Genomic DNA, 12,656 nt, shown 5'->3' on the forward strand with positions numbered 1-12,656 from the left:
GAACCAGATTTGGAACAATGGACTGCTCCAAAATTGGGAAAGGAGCACGTCAAGACTATATTGTCACCCTGCTTATTTAACATATATGCAGAGTTCATCATTCGAAATACCAAGCTGGATGAATCACAAGCTGGAAACAAGGTTGCTGGAAGAAATATCAACAACCTCAGATATGCAGGTGATAGCACTCTAATGGCAGAAAGTAAGGAGGAAAGAGCCTCTTGATGAAAATGAAAGAGAGGGAAAAAGCTGGCTTAAAACTCAGCATTCAAAAAACTAAGATCATGACATCTGGTCCTATCACTTCATGGCAAATTTTTGAAGGGGAAAAAGTTGAAACAAAGATAAATTTTTATTTTCCTGGACTCCAAAGAAGGCTGACGGTGACTGCAGACAGTGACTGCAGCCTTGAAATTAAAAGACACTTTCTCCTTGGAGGGAAAGCTATGACAAACCTGAAAGTGAAAATTATTCACACAGTCATGTCCGACTCTTTGCCACCCCATGGACTATAGCCCACCAGGCTCCTCTCTGTCCATGGAATTCTCCAGGCAAGAATACTGGAGTGGGTTGCCATTTCCTTCTCCAGAGGATCTTCCCGACCCAGGGATCGAACCTGGGTCTCCTGCATTGGAGGCAGATTCTTTACCAACTGAGCTACTAGGGAAACCTAGACAGTGTATTAAAAACAGAGATATCACTTTGCCGACAGCAGTCTGTATAGTCAAAGCTATGGTTTTTCCAGTAGTCATGTACGGATGTGAGAGTTGGACAATAAAGAAGGCTGAGTGCTGAAGAACTGATGCTTTCAAATTGTAGTGCTGGAGAAGACTCTTGAGAAGGAGATCAAACCAGTAAATCCTAAAGGAAATCAACCCTGAATATTCATTAGGACTGATGCTGAAGCTGAAGCTCCAGTACTCTGGCCACCTGATGCAAAGAGCTGACTCAGTAGAAAAGACCCTGCTGCTGGGAAAGACTGAGGGCAGGAGGAGAAGGGGACGACAGAAGATGAGACGGTTGGATGGCATCACTGACTCAATGGGCATGAGTTTGAGCAAACTCTGGGAGATAGTGATGGACAGAGAAGCCTGGCATGCTGCAGTTTATGGGGTTGCAAAGAGTCAGACATGACTTAGTGACTAAACAGCAACAGAGTGGCCAGTTGGCCTTTTTATGCTTTCAGAATGTCAGTTCCAGCCTTAACAACATTTTTAAATGAATCTCTGGTAGAAAAATAATACCGAAGCTCTGCTTATAATTTCATTCACTCAAATATTTATTGCTCATTTATTGATTTAGGTTCTTACAATGTAGAGTAAATAAATCAACAATGATTCTTACTTTCAACAAAGTTTATGTTCTAGTGGAGGCAAAGAGACGATAAATATATTTAATTTTATCTTATAATAAGAACCTTTGCTTATGGAAAAATGTTTGCACCTAATTTTATCTCACAATGACCTACTTTTAAAAGAAAAATATGTACCTGCAGCTTATTACATTCTAAAATATTGCTGTCTGGTATCTTTTTCTTCATTCTCTTAGCTTATTTTCTTAGCTTAGCTTTCCTTGCTAAATAATTTGTAAATTCAGCTCTATAGGTAAAGGGGTCCACAGAAATCATCCTGTCACCTCCAAACCTATCACACTGGGGCTTTTCCACATCTGAAAACTAAAGCAAAGTTGGCCTCCTTTCCACTCTCCTTTTCTGCTATCAATATGAGCTCAAAAATGTGTAAAATTAGAAATGTTGCTTCCTAATTGGATCAATGAAATATGTTGATGGTTAGTAGTATAGAAATAGACATCTCTTGTCAAAGAAGTTGATGTCAAAAGCAGTGTTGTGAGCGCTCCTGCAGAGAAGTAGGAGCCCAGGATGGAAAAACCCAAAGAAACCTAACTATGGTTTCTGTGGCCATACAGTCTCCTTTGAATTAGGGTCCAGAATACCTGAGTCCATGTGAGCTATTGCTTCCTCAAGAAGAAATTTCTCCTTTCTAGGGTGATTCATAGGGTCTCAAAGAGTCAGACACAACTGAAGCGACTTAGCGCACTCACAGGGTCAGCCTGATGAGCCCCTTGTAAGAAGAGTGAGGGCATAACACGCAGGGCAGACATTCTGTGTGCCAGGCCCTGTTTGACATTTTTCTCTTATTGCTACTGGTTTTCACAATAACCCTGAAGAAGACACTAAGGCTTAGCCAGGTTTATTACATCACCCAACATTCCACAGCTGTTTGGAGCTGAGATTTTTATCTAGATTTAAAGTAAAAATCTCTCCAGGGGAAAAAAAAAGGTATTTATAATATAAATTTATTATAAGGGAAAAAACCCTTATTTTTGAAGGAGAAAGTCATATACTCTCTGCAGAAATGAATTCAGAAACTCTTGTGAAGAGACAACCGTCTACAACAAATATCAAGAACAAGAAAGAATAGCTTGGGAAGGACTTCCCTGGTGGTCCAGTGGTTAAGAATCTGCCTTCCAATGCAAGGGACGCAGGTTCAATCCCTGGTTGGGTGACTAAGATCCCACATGCCATGGGGCAGCTACGCCCATGCACTGCAACTAGAGAAGCCAGTGTGCCGCAGCTATTCAAACGACTGAGCCTGTGTGCTCTAGAGCCCACGCTCCACAAGAGAAGCCCAGGGACCATACGGGGGAAAGTCGAGCACTGCCACAAGGAGCCCTTGAGTCACGACAACAGAGCCCACATGCCACAGCCAGAGAAAGCCTGTGCACAACAAAGACCCATTACAGCCAAACGGTTAAAAAGAGTAACTTGGTAGATCACGCCAGTCAGAACGGCTGCGATCCCAAAGTCTACAAGCAGTAAGTGCTGGAGAGGGTGTGGAGAAAAGGGAACCCTCTTACTCTCTTGGTGGGAATGCAAACTAGTACAGCCACTATGGAGAACAGTGTGGAGATTCCTTAAAAAACTGGAAGTAGAACTGCCTTATGACCCAGCAATCCCACTGCTGGGCATACACACCGAGGAAACCAGAATTGAAAGAGACACGTGTACCCCAATGTTCATCGCAGCACTGTTTATAATAGCCAGGACATGGAAGCAACCTAGATGTCCATCAGCAGACGAATGGATAAGAAAGCTGTGGTACATATACACAATGGAGTATTACTCAGCCATTAAAAAGAATACATTTGAATCAGTTCAAATGAGGTGGATGAAACTGGAGCCTCTTATACAGAGTGAAGTAAGCCAGAAAAAAACACCAATACAGTATACTAACACATATATATGGAATTTAGAAAGAAGGTAACGATAATCCTGTATGCGAGACAGCAAAAGAGACACAGATGTATAGAACAGTCTTTTGGACTCTGTGGGAGAGGGTGAGAGCGGGATGATATGGGAGAATGGCATTGAAACATGTATAGTATCATATATGAAATGAATCACCAGTACAGGTTCGATGCATGATACAGGATGCTTGGGGCTGGTGCACTGGGATGACCCAGAGGGATGGTATGGGGAGGGAGGTGGAAGGGGGCTTCAGGATGGGGAACACGTGTACACCCATGGTGGATTCATGCTGATGTATGGCAAAACCAATACAATATTGTAAAGTAATTAGCCTCCAATTAAAATAAATAAATTTATATAAAAAAAAAGGATTTAACTTCTGATACACCTGTTTTTCTTTGCCAGAGGTTGGAGGCTATTGTTAACATTTCCAACTATAAAGACTAAAAGGAAAAAAATCAGATCATAATATTTCTCCAAAGAAAAATCTTTAGTGTTGGTTATATCCTCCTTAGGACATAATCTTGTCCTCAGGCGGTCCCTTTGCAATGAAACATTATGACCCTTATTTACAGAGGAAGAGAAGTGAACCATAGGGAAGAAATCAACATTGATAATTCCGTGGCAAAACACAGGATATATATTATTATGGTCCTATGAAATTCCAGATAGAAATTTCCTACACAAAAATTTTCACATCACAGCCTCATTTCTGACACTACTAATAGTTTTTCAGCTTCAATTAGAATCTTTTGGGCAAAATATTACAAATAATTTAGAATGCTACAAGTGCTCACATGTTCATCACAGTTGGAACATGGACTTACTCTAAGAATCTTGTTAAAAACTGATTATCCCAGGACTTCCCTGGTGGTCCGATGGCTAAGACTCTGCACTCTCAATGTAGGGGACCCAGGTGTGATCCCTGGTAAGGGAACTAGATCCCACATGCCACAAGTAAAAATTGTTCCTACATGCTGCTTCAAAGATCCCGTATGTAGCAAGTAATACCTGGTGCAGCCAAATAAATAAATAAACATTTCTTAAATTCTAAAAAAAAAAAAAAGACATTATCCCAATATTCTTTCTAGCAACCCCATCGAACATACATGCTTACATGTGCATGCATGCTCAGTCATGTCTGACTCTTTGCAACCCCACGACTGTAGCCCACCAGGCTCCTCTGTCCACGGGATTATCCTGGCAAGAATACTGAAGTGGGTTGCCATTTCCTTTTCCAGGGGATCTTCCCAACCCAGGGATCGAACCTGCATCTCCTGCAGCTCCTACATCGCCAGGTGGATTCTTTACCACTGAGCCACCTGGGAAGCCCATATCCTTATATATGTACACAGTTCATATCCACAACTGTAAGACATTTTGTATATATTTTAATCTTTTGTTTCCAAAGAGACAGTGATGGGGAAGGTGAAAGTCATGTCTCACCAAAGTACAAAATTTGAGGCTCTGAATACATGAAGAGTTCTAAATTGCTGAGTATTTCTAGCTCTCCTAGTGATCCTATAGCAGGATGCATGAACGCCTCAGAGAAAGGGCTATTTTTTTTTTTCCTTTTTAGTCCTCTATGCTTCATCAATAGCCTCATAAAGCAAGAATATGTAAAACTTTAATAAATTCACAATAAGCATATCATAACTACAACAGAATCAACAGTATAACATAGTTTTGATACTTTGAGAGAACAAAATCCACCAGAACCAAGTATAATACATAAGACTAGTTCATTTCTACCCTAGGTAACTTAATCTTTAACACTAAATAAGACTACTGATTTTATCCTAATATGAAACAGAAATCAGGAGAGATTCATGCCCAAGGATCTCCAGGCTGTCACTATGGTAAATCTCTATGGCAAGTACTTGTTTTCAAAAAACAGTTTTAAAATTGATTCTAATGATTAACTACATAGAGTTAAATACCAAGAATGCTTTCGTTATTTAAAAAACATAGGGTTGAGACGCAGATGTAGAGAACAGACTTGTGGCCATAGTGGGGGAAGGAGAGAGTGAGACAAGTGGAGAAAGTAGCATAGACATATATACACTGCTGCTGCTAAGTCGCTTCAGTCGTGTACGACTCTTTGCGACCCCATAGACGGCAGCCCACCAGGCTCCCCCGTCCCTGGGATTCTCCAGGCAAGAACACTGGAGTGGGCCGCCATTTCCTTCTCCAATGCATGAAAGTAAAAAGGGAAAGTGAATTTGCTCAGTCGTGTCTGACTCTTAGTGACCCCATGGACTGCAGCCCACCAGGCTCCTCCATCCATGGGATTCTCCAGGCAAGAGCACTGGAGTGGTGCCATTGCCCTCTCTGCATATATACACTAGCATGTGTCAAACAGATAGCTTGTGAGAAGCTGCTGTGTAACACAGGGAGCCCACCAGATGCTTTCTGATGATCTAAGGGTGGGCTGGTAGGAGGGGAGGGAGGCTCAAGAGGGAGATGACATATGTATAATTATGGCTGATTTGCCCTGTTGTATGGCAGAAACCATCACAACATTGTAAAGCAATTTTTCAGCAATTAAAATTTGTTTTTTAAAAAAGCAAGAGTTGAGATTTTTTTTTTGTCAGATTTTCACCCTGAAGCAACTCATCTTGGTTCTGCTTCTTTGCTAGAGTTGAAGACAGTATTGTTTACTCTGTTATTAAGAGAAAAGTCATTTCCTGAACTTTTGTTGCAAGTATAATTTGGGAAGTATCTATTGTGAGGCTTCCAGAACAAAAGACAAGAAAAAGGAAGGCTGCATATATAATATTTAAAAACACATTTGTATGTATAGCAGATTGATCTAGAAGACTCTATTTGGGTATGTGAAGGATCTTATTTACATTTCCTGTAAAGTCTTTACAGATGACACTGTAATTCAGCAAGGAAATTGACAGACTTTGACCATTGGGAAAATGGATGTTTCTATTGCAGAATATGCAGCAAGTGGCAAGAATTTGGCCAGGGCTAAAAGACAGTGCTACCACATGGAGTCAGCCCAGGGCCGAGCCCCTGAGGATCAAGTCTGTGCTCCTCCTGCACTGTGTGCGCCTCTTAACCTTGGACTTGGCTCATTGCCCTGGACTTTCCGGTTTGCCTCCCCCACTAACACCACGTGAACTACTAAAAGGAGAAAAGGCAGCATGTCGTACGACTCCTTTATCTCGGCTTCCAGCTCAATGCTAACATCCAGTAGGTACCCCACAAATGTTTGCTGATAAAAGCATGCAAGCATAATTAATTGACCAAATGGACAGAGTAGTCCTTTTTCTATAACACACTAGAATTTCACTGTTGTTTATTTTGTATGAAAAGTGTGGACTTTCTTGCCATTTTTTAATAGAAACTGCATGTATAAACTAATCAGGCAATCAATTTCTAATATTACTACATGAAATACCTTATCCCCTATAATTAGAAGAGAATACATGTTGCTTTTCTTGCCTAAGTACCTCTCTTATGAATCTCCAATAATAACAAGTTGAACCATTACATTTATAGGCTACTGCATAGATTTACTAAACTTAGAAAAACAATCTACCCCCTGCAGAACAAACATTTCTCTAACTATAACAAAGAGTCACAGACCATCTTTCAAAATTCACAGTTGGAGAGAATAATATCCCTGAACCAAATAGCTCTGTATATTGTAATAGTAAAATATTAATCAGAAAACTCACTTGCAAGGAGGAAATTTACTTCAAATAGACATTTTTGCTAACTTTGTCACACTGGTGACTCTCATAGCACTCTCTGGTCATCAGCCCATATCCTGCTAAGTATACAGTTGCCTCTGGACTTCAGTCGGACCCTTTCAGATTGGCAATAACTATGTGAGGCCACGAGATGCCAAACGTCAAATTATCAAAGATAAATGATACTTGAGTGCCCTGAACAAGTTGATAACTCTAAAAAATGCTTATGATATCACAAGACTAGCCTGCCAGCGTGTCTGGTTGTCAACATATCTATGCCTGAGTCAACAAAAATTAGTCTCCAGGGCCTCTGTTTTCAAGGAAGTCAGTCTGCAGGTCCTCCACATCGGCTGCACACTAGAACAAGCGAGGGAGCTTTTAGAAGTACTGATGCCCAGATCTCACCCCCAGAGAGTCCAATTTCACTGGTCAAAGGTGTCACCTGGGTATCAGGACTTTTTCAAGCTCCAAGTGATTCCAGTGTGCAACAGGGTTGAGAACCATTGCTTTAGAGCTTGTGTTTCTCAAAGAAGATTTGGAGGAGCACAAATAAGTGCACTCTTTTTCTCTCCATTGCTCTCACATCCACCAGCAAATGAGCTTTGAGTCCTTTCTACCCTAGAGTCTGTTCCTCTCCCCTTTTATTAATAGTCACCATGGTTTTCTTCTGCAACATGGTTTGAGGCTTTTAAGGCTACTGGGATTTCAAGCAGCTTCCCTATTGGAGGTAGAAAACATTCACTTGCTAGATGGAGAAGCTAAGACTGAGAGTTTCTTCAAGTTCTACCAAAAAATGTGTTCCAGAACAGCCCACATACAATTCTTTCATATACGCCACTCATTGCTTAACACACGGTTACCCAATTATCAGTCATGCCTCCAAATCCAAGGATTACTAAATGCTGTTGATTCTGATGCCCTAATCTCTCTTGGGTCGGGCTTCTCCTCACCTTCCACATGAAAGTGCTTTAGCTCAGGCCTTCATCAGCATTTCTCATATAAAACCAACTCTGGCCTTCAAATTATTCTTTCTCTAAGATTTGGCTAACCTCACTTCAAACCATTCTCCACATCTGCAGGGTCATGTATTCAAAGGCAAGTATAACATTATTACCCCTTGGTTTAACAACAATAATAGTTCATTCCTTTAAGGAGCAAATCCACACTTCTCAAACTCTGCTGAACCATGTGCAGTTCCTCCAAGCATGTCACGTGGCCTCTCTGTACTTGCACAGACTCCTGCTACATTTTCACAGTTCATCTAAGATCATTTCCTTGCTACCCAGTCTGAATTATGTGCTCAGATAATGTGTTCTTCCACAGCACCCCACACTTACTTATATCGATAACACCTAACACATAGCATTATGATTTTCACTATCATTAACTGTGAGCTTACTCAGAGAAGGGTCTGCATCTTGTCTCTTTGGGCTCAGCGCAGGAGCTGGTATACAGGTAAGTTCAGTAAATATTTGTTGAATGAATGCCCCCATCATTTCACATGTCCATGCTTTGCAATATTCATTCTCTTCCCTGGTTACTTCCAGTCTTCATTTATAGTATTAATGTCTTCATTATAGTATTACTGTCTCTTCTGAAATGACTGAAGCATCTTTTCCTGTGTACAGCTTTCCCAGACTTGGTTTCTGAAGCAGTGTCTATCACACCCACATTTTAGCCATTGTTATATGTTGTATGTACTTCTAATTATGGCACCTACCACTCTGTTCTGAAATTGCCTGTTCTCATAATCTATCACCTTTACTAGACTGTAGGCTCCTTAGTGGCAGCAACCTATTTATCTTTGTATCCTGAGCACTTTTTCTATAATAGGTGACCAGTAACTAGGGTTTAATTCCCTCCCCCCTCCAGTCCTTTATAGAATACTTTAAAACAAAATTCAGATTATGTCTTGCCCAGGTTTAAAAATCTTCAGTGACTTCTTTTACCTGCAGTAGTCTTTCCCAAAGTAGTGTCTGTACTCCTGGTAGTACATGTGATAATTTGCAGATGATACACAATAGTTCTTTTTATTTTAAGTACTTAAATTTGTTAAGAAAGTGAAACCCACCAAATAAATTATTCCATGTATATTTTTTAAGTAATTTAATTTTTATTCAAGTATAGTTGACTTACAATGTTGTGTTAGTTTCAGGTATATAGCAAAATGATTCAGTTTTACATGTATATCATGTATACTTTTGCTTATGATTTTTAAGTTTATGATTTAAAATAAATTTAAAGAAAAATGTTAAGTAAATAATAGTACATAGAGTACTCACATAACAGAAGTTTAAAAGTCATCACATTTGGGACATGCTGATGAATATGACTGAGAAAATGTAAATGCAGCCTCAGCCCCTGACCTTTCCAGTCTCACCTCCCTCCAGCTGCCATCAAGCACAATAATATATCATGTGTTATTAAACTGCAGGTTTCCCATGTCTTACTCCTCTCATTCACCTATTTTTCACAGCAGCCAGAAGGATGCTATTAAATGGTAAGTCCAGTCAGGTCATTATGGTGCTCAAAACTCTTCAAGCAAGATGCTTTTATTTTTAGGACATGTAAGCTAAACTATAAGATGTACATAAGCTATAAGATATATGACATGCTACTCCATTTGCAACTTAACCAAATACATGTTATGCATATATACATGCTATATCGTTTTAGTTGTGTCCAACTCTATGCAACCCTATGGACTATAAGCTGCCAGGTTCCTCTGTCTATTGGATTCTCCAGGCAAGAATACTGGAGTGGGTTGCCATGCCTTCCTCCAGAAATACATATTATATACACATAAACACAGATAAAGCTGATAGGGCACAGTTCAAAACTGTTGAATCTAAGGAGTGGGTGCCTGGATTTTCTCAATATTTTTCTTTCATTTTGTATTTAAAATTTTTCATAATAAAAAGTTATGAAGAAAAACAGGGGAGGGAGATAGGGAGTAAGTTCAAAAGGGAGGGGATATATGTATACCTATGGCTGATTCATGTTTAGGTTTGACAGAAAACAAAATTCTGTGAAGCAATTATCCTTCAATTAAAAAATAAATAAATTTTTTTAAAAGTTCTGAAGAAAAAAAAAATGACCTGATATATATAGGTAAAAGGATGGATACTTTTATCTGTATGTGCTAAAATCGATATAGTAAGATATAGTTGAATTTAGGTGGTGAGTATATGTTTTCACTGTACAACTTTTTCAACCTTTTTGTATACTTGAAAATGTTTATAATAGAGATATGAGGGGTATAAGGAAAACTTTAAAAAATCAATTCCTGTCTGTAGAAAATCCAAAAGAACAAACAACTAAAAACAAAAAAGCAATCTCTGAAACTAACAAGCATTTATAGCAAGGTTGCAGGTTAAAAGGTTAACATACAAAAATCAATTGCTTTCCTGCTTCCCTGGTGGTTCAGAGGGTAAAGAATCTGCCTGCAATGCAGGAGACCTGGGTTCAAACCCTCAGTTGGGAAGATCCCCTGGAGAAGGAAATGGCAACCCACTCCAGTATTCTTGCCTGGAGAATCCCAGGGACAGAGGATCCTGGTGGACTACAGTTCATGGAGTCACAAAGAGTCAGACTCTACTGAGTGGCTATCATTTTCACTTTTCACTTTCATACCAGCAATGGAACTTAAAACTAAAAGTACTATACCATTTACATTAGCACCCCCCAAAATGAAATACTTAGATATAAATCTAACAAAATATGAAAGAAATCAAAGATAAACTAAATAAACAGATACTCCATGTTCGTGGATAGGAAAACTCAGTACTGTCAAGATGTTAGTTCTTCCTAACTTGATCTATAGGTTCAACACAAGCTGTAACAAAATTCCAGAAGATTATTTTGTGGGTATCAACAAACTGATCATAAGTTTTATATGAGAAAGATGAAAAATAGCCAATGCAGTACTGAAAAGGAATAAAGTCAATGGATTGGTATTACTTGACATCATGACTTACTATAAATCTACAGTAATAAGACACTGTTATGTCTATCGATATATGAGATGATGGATATTCATGAAACTTGTGATAGTCATTTCCTGTTGTATGTAAGACAAATCAGGCTTTGCACCTTAAACTTATTCAGCTGTATGTCAATTATATTTCAGTAAAACTGGAAGAGAAAAAATACACTGTGCTATTGACAGAAGAGTAGACAATCAGATCAGTGGAGTAGAGTGGAGAGGCCAGAAATAGTCCCACATAAATACAATCAACTGATCTTTGACAAAGGAGCAAATAAAATGAGGAACAGGTTCAACAAATGATATTAGATATCTACATGCCAAAAATTAACCTAGAGGTAGATCTTTTACCTTTTACAAAAATTAACTCAGAACGGATCACAGGGCTAAACGTAAAATGCAGAACTATTTAAATTCCTTGAAGAATAGAAAATCTATGTGGCAATGACTTTTTAGATACATCATGAAAAGCATAGTACATGAAAGAGTCATTGATAGGCTAGACTTCATTAAAATTAAATACTTCTGTTTTGCCAAAGACACAGTCAAGAGAATGGGAAGACAAGTCATACATGGGAGAAAATATTTGCAAAAGGCATATCAAACAAAGGATTGATATCCAAAACGTACAAAGAGATCTTAAAACTAAGCAATAAGAAAACTAACAACCTGATTTAAATACAGGCCAAAGACCTGAACAGATACCTCACCAAAGACATACAGTTGGCAAATAACTATGTGAAAAGATGTTCCAGATAATATGTCATTAGCGAATTGCAGATTAAAATGAGATACCACTATACATCTATTGGGATGGCCAAAATCCAGAACACTGTCAATACCAAATGTTGATAAGGATGTGGAGAAACAAGAACTCCCAGTTCTTTGCCAGTGAGAAATTAAAATGGTATAGTCACTTTGGAAAACAGGTTGGCAGTTTCTTAGAAAATGAAACATATGTTTATAATATTACCTAGCAATTGTGTTCCTTGGTCTTGACCCAAAGGAGTTGAAAACTTGTGTCCACACAAAAACCTGTGCATGATGTTTATAGCTGCTTTCTTCATAATTGCCAAAACCTGGGAACAACTAAGATGTCTTTCAGTAGGTGAATGAATAAACAAACTAGGGTACATTTACACAGTGGGATATTTATTCAGTGCGAAAAAGAAATTAGGGCTTCCCTGGTGGCTCGGGCAGTAAAAAATCTGCCTGCAATACAGGAGACCCAGGTTCAGTCAGCTATCAAACCATGAAAAGAAATGGAGGGATCTTAGATGTGTACTACTAAGTGAAAGAAGCCAATAGGAAAAGTATGATCCCAACTGTATGACATTCTGGAAAAGGCAAAACTATGGAGACAGTAAAAAAATCAGTAGCTATCAGTGTTGGGGGGAAGGAGGGATGGATATACAGATCACAGAGGATTTTTAGGGCAGTAAAACTATTCTGTATAATACTGTAATGGTATATACATGTCACTGTCCATATGTCCTTATTCTATGAGTTATTCGTCAAAATCCATAGAGTATGTAACACCAAGCACAAACTCTAATGTAAACTACGGACCTTGGTGATAAGGATGTAGGCTCATGGATTATGTACCACTCCGGTTGGGGATGCTGATAGTGGAGGAAGCTGTTTGTGTCGGAGGGCAGAGAATTTATAGGAACTCTGTGTACTTTCTGCCTAATGTTGC

General features: G+C 39.0%; 1 protein-coding gene and 1 non-coding gene across 2 annotated transcripts in view; both read right to left on the reverse strand.

Moving 5' to 3' along the window:
- LOC102397547 (transmembrane protein 180) overlaps positions 1 to 12,656 on the reverse strand; it is a 39,508-nt gene that overhangs the window by 4,552 nt on the left and 22,300 nt on the right. The gene's annotated exons all lie outside the window — the stretch shown is intronic.
- Positions 596 to 667, reverse strand: TRNAW-CCA. The gene has a single exon. It is a non-coding gene; the product is annotated as a tRNA-Trp (tRNA).

The sequence above is a fragment of the Bubalus bubalis genome, chromosome 24, assembly GCF_019923935.1.
Source record: "Bubalus bubalis isolate 160015118507 breed Murrah chromosome 24, NDDB_SH_1, whole genome shotgun sequence".
Taxonomy (NCBI): domain Eukaryota; kingdom Metazoa; phylum Chordata; class Mammalia; order Artiodactyla; family Bovidae; genus Bubalus; species Bubalus bubalis.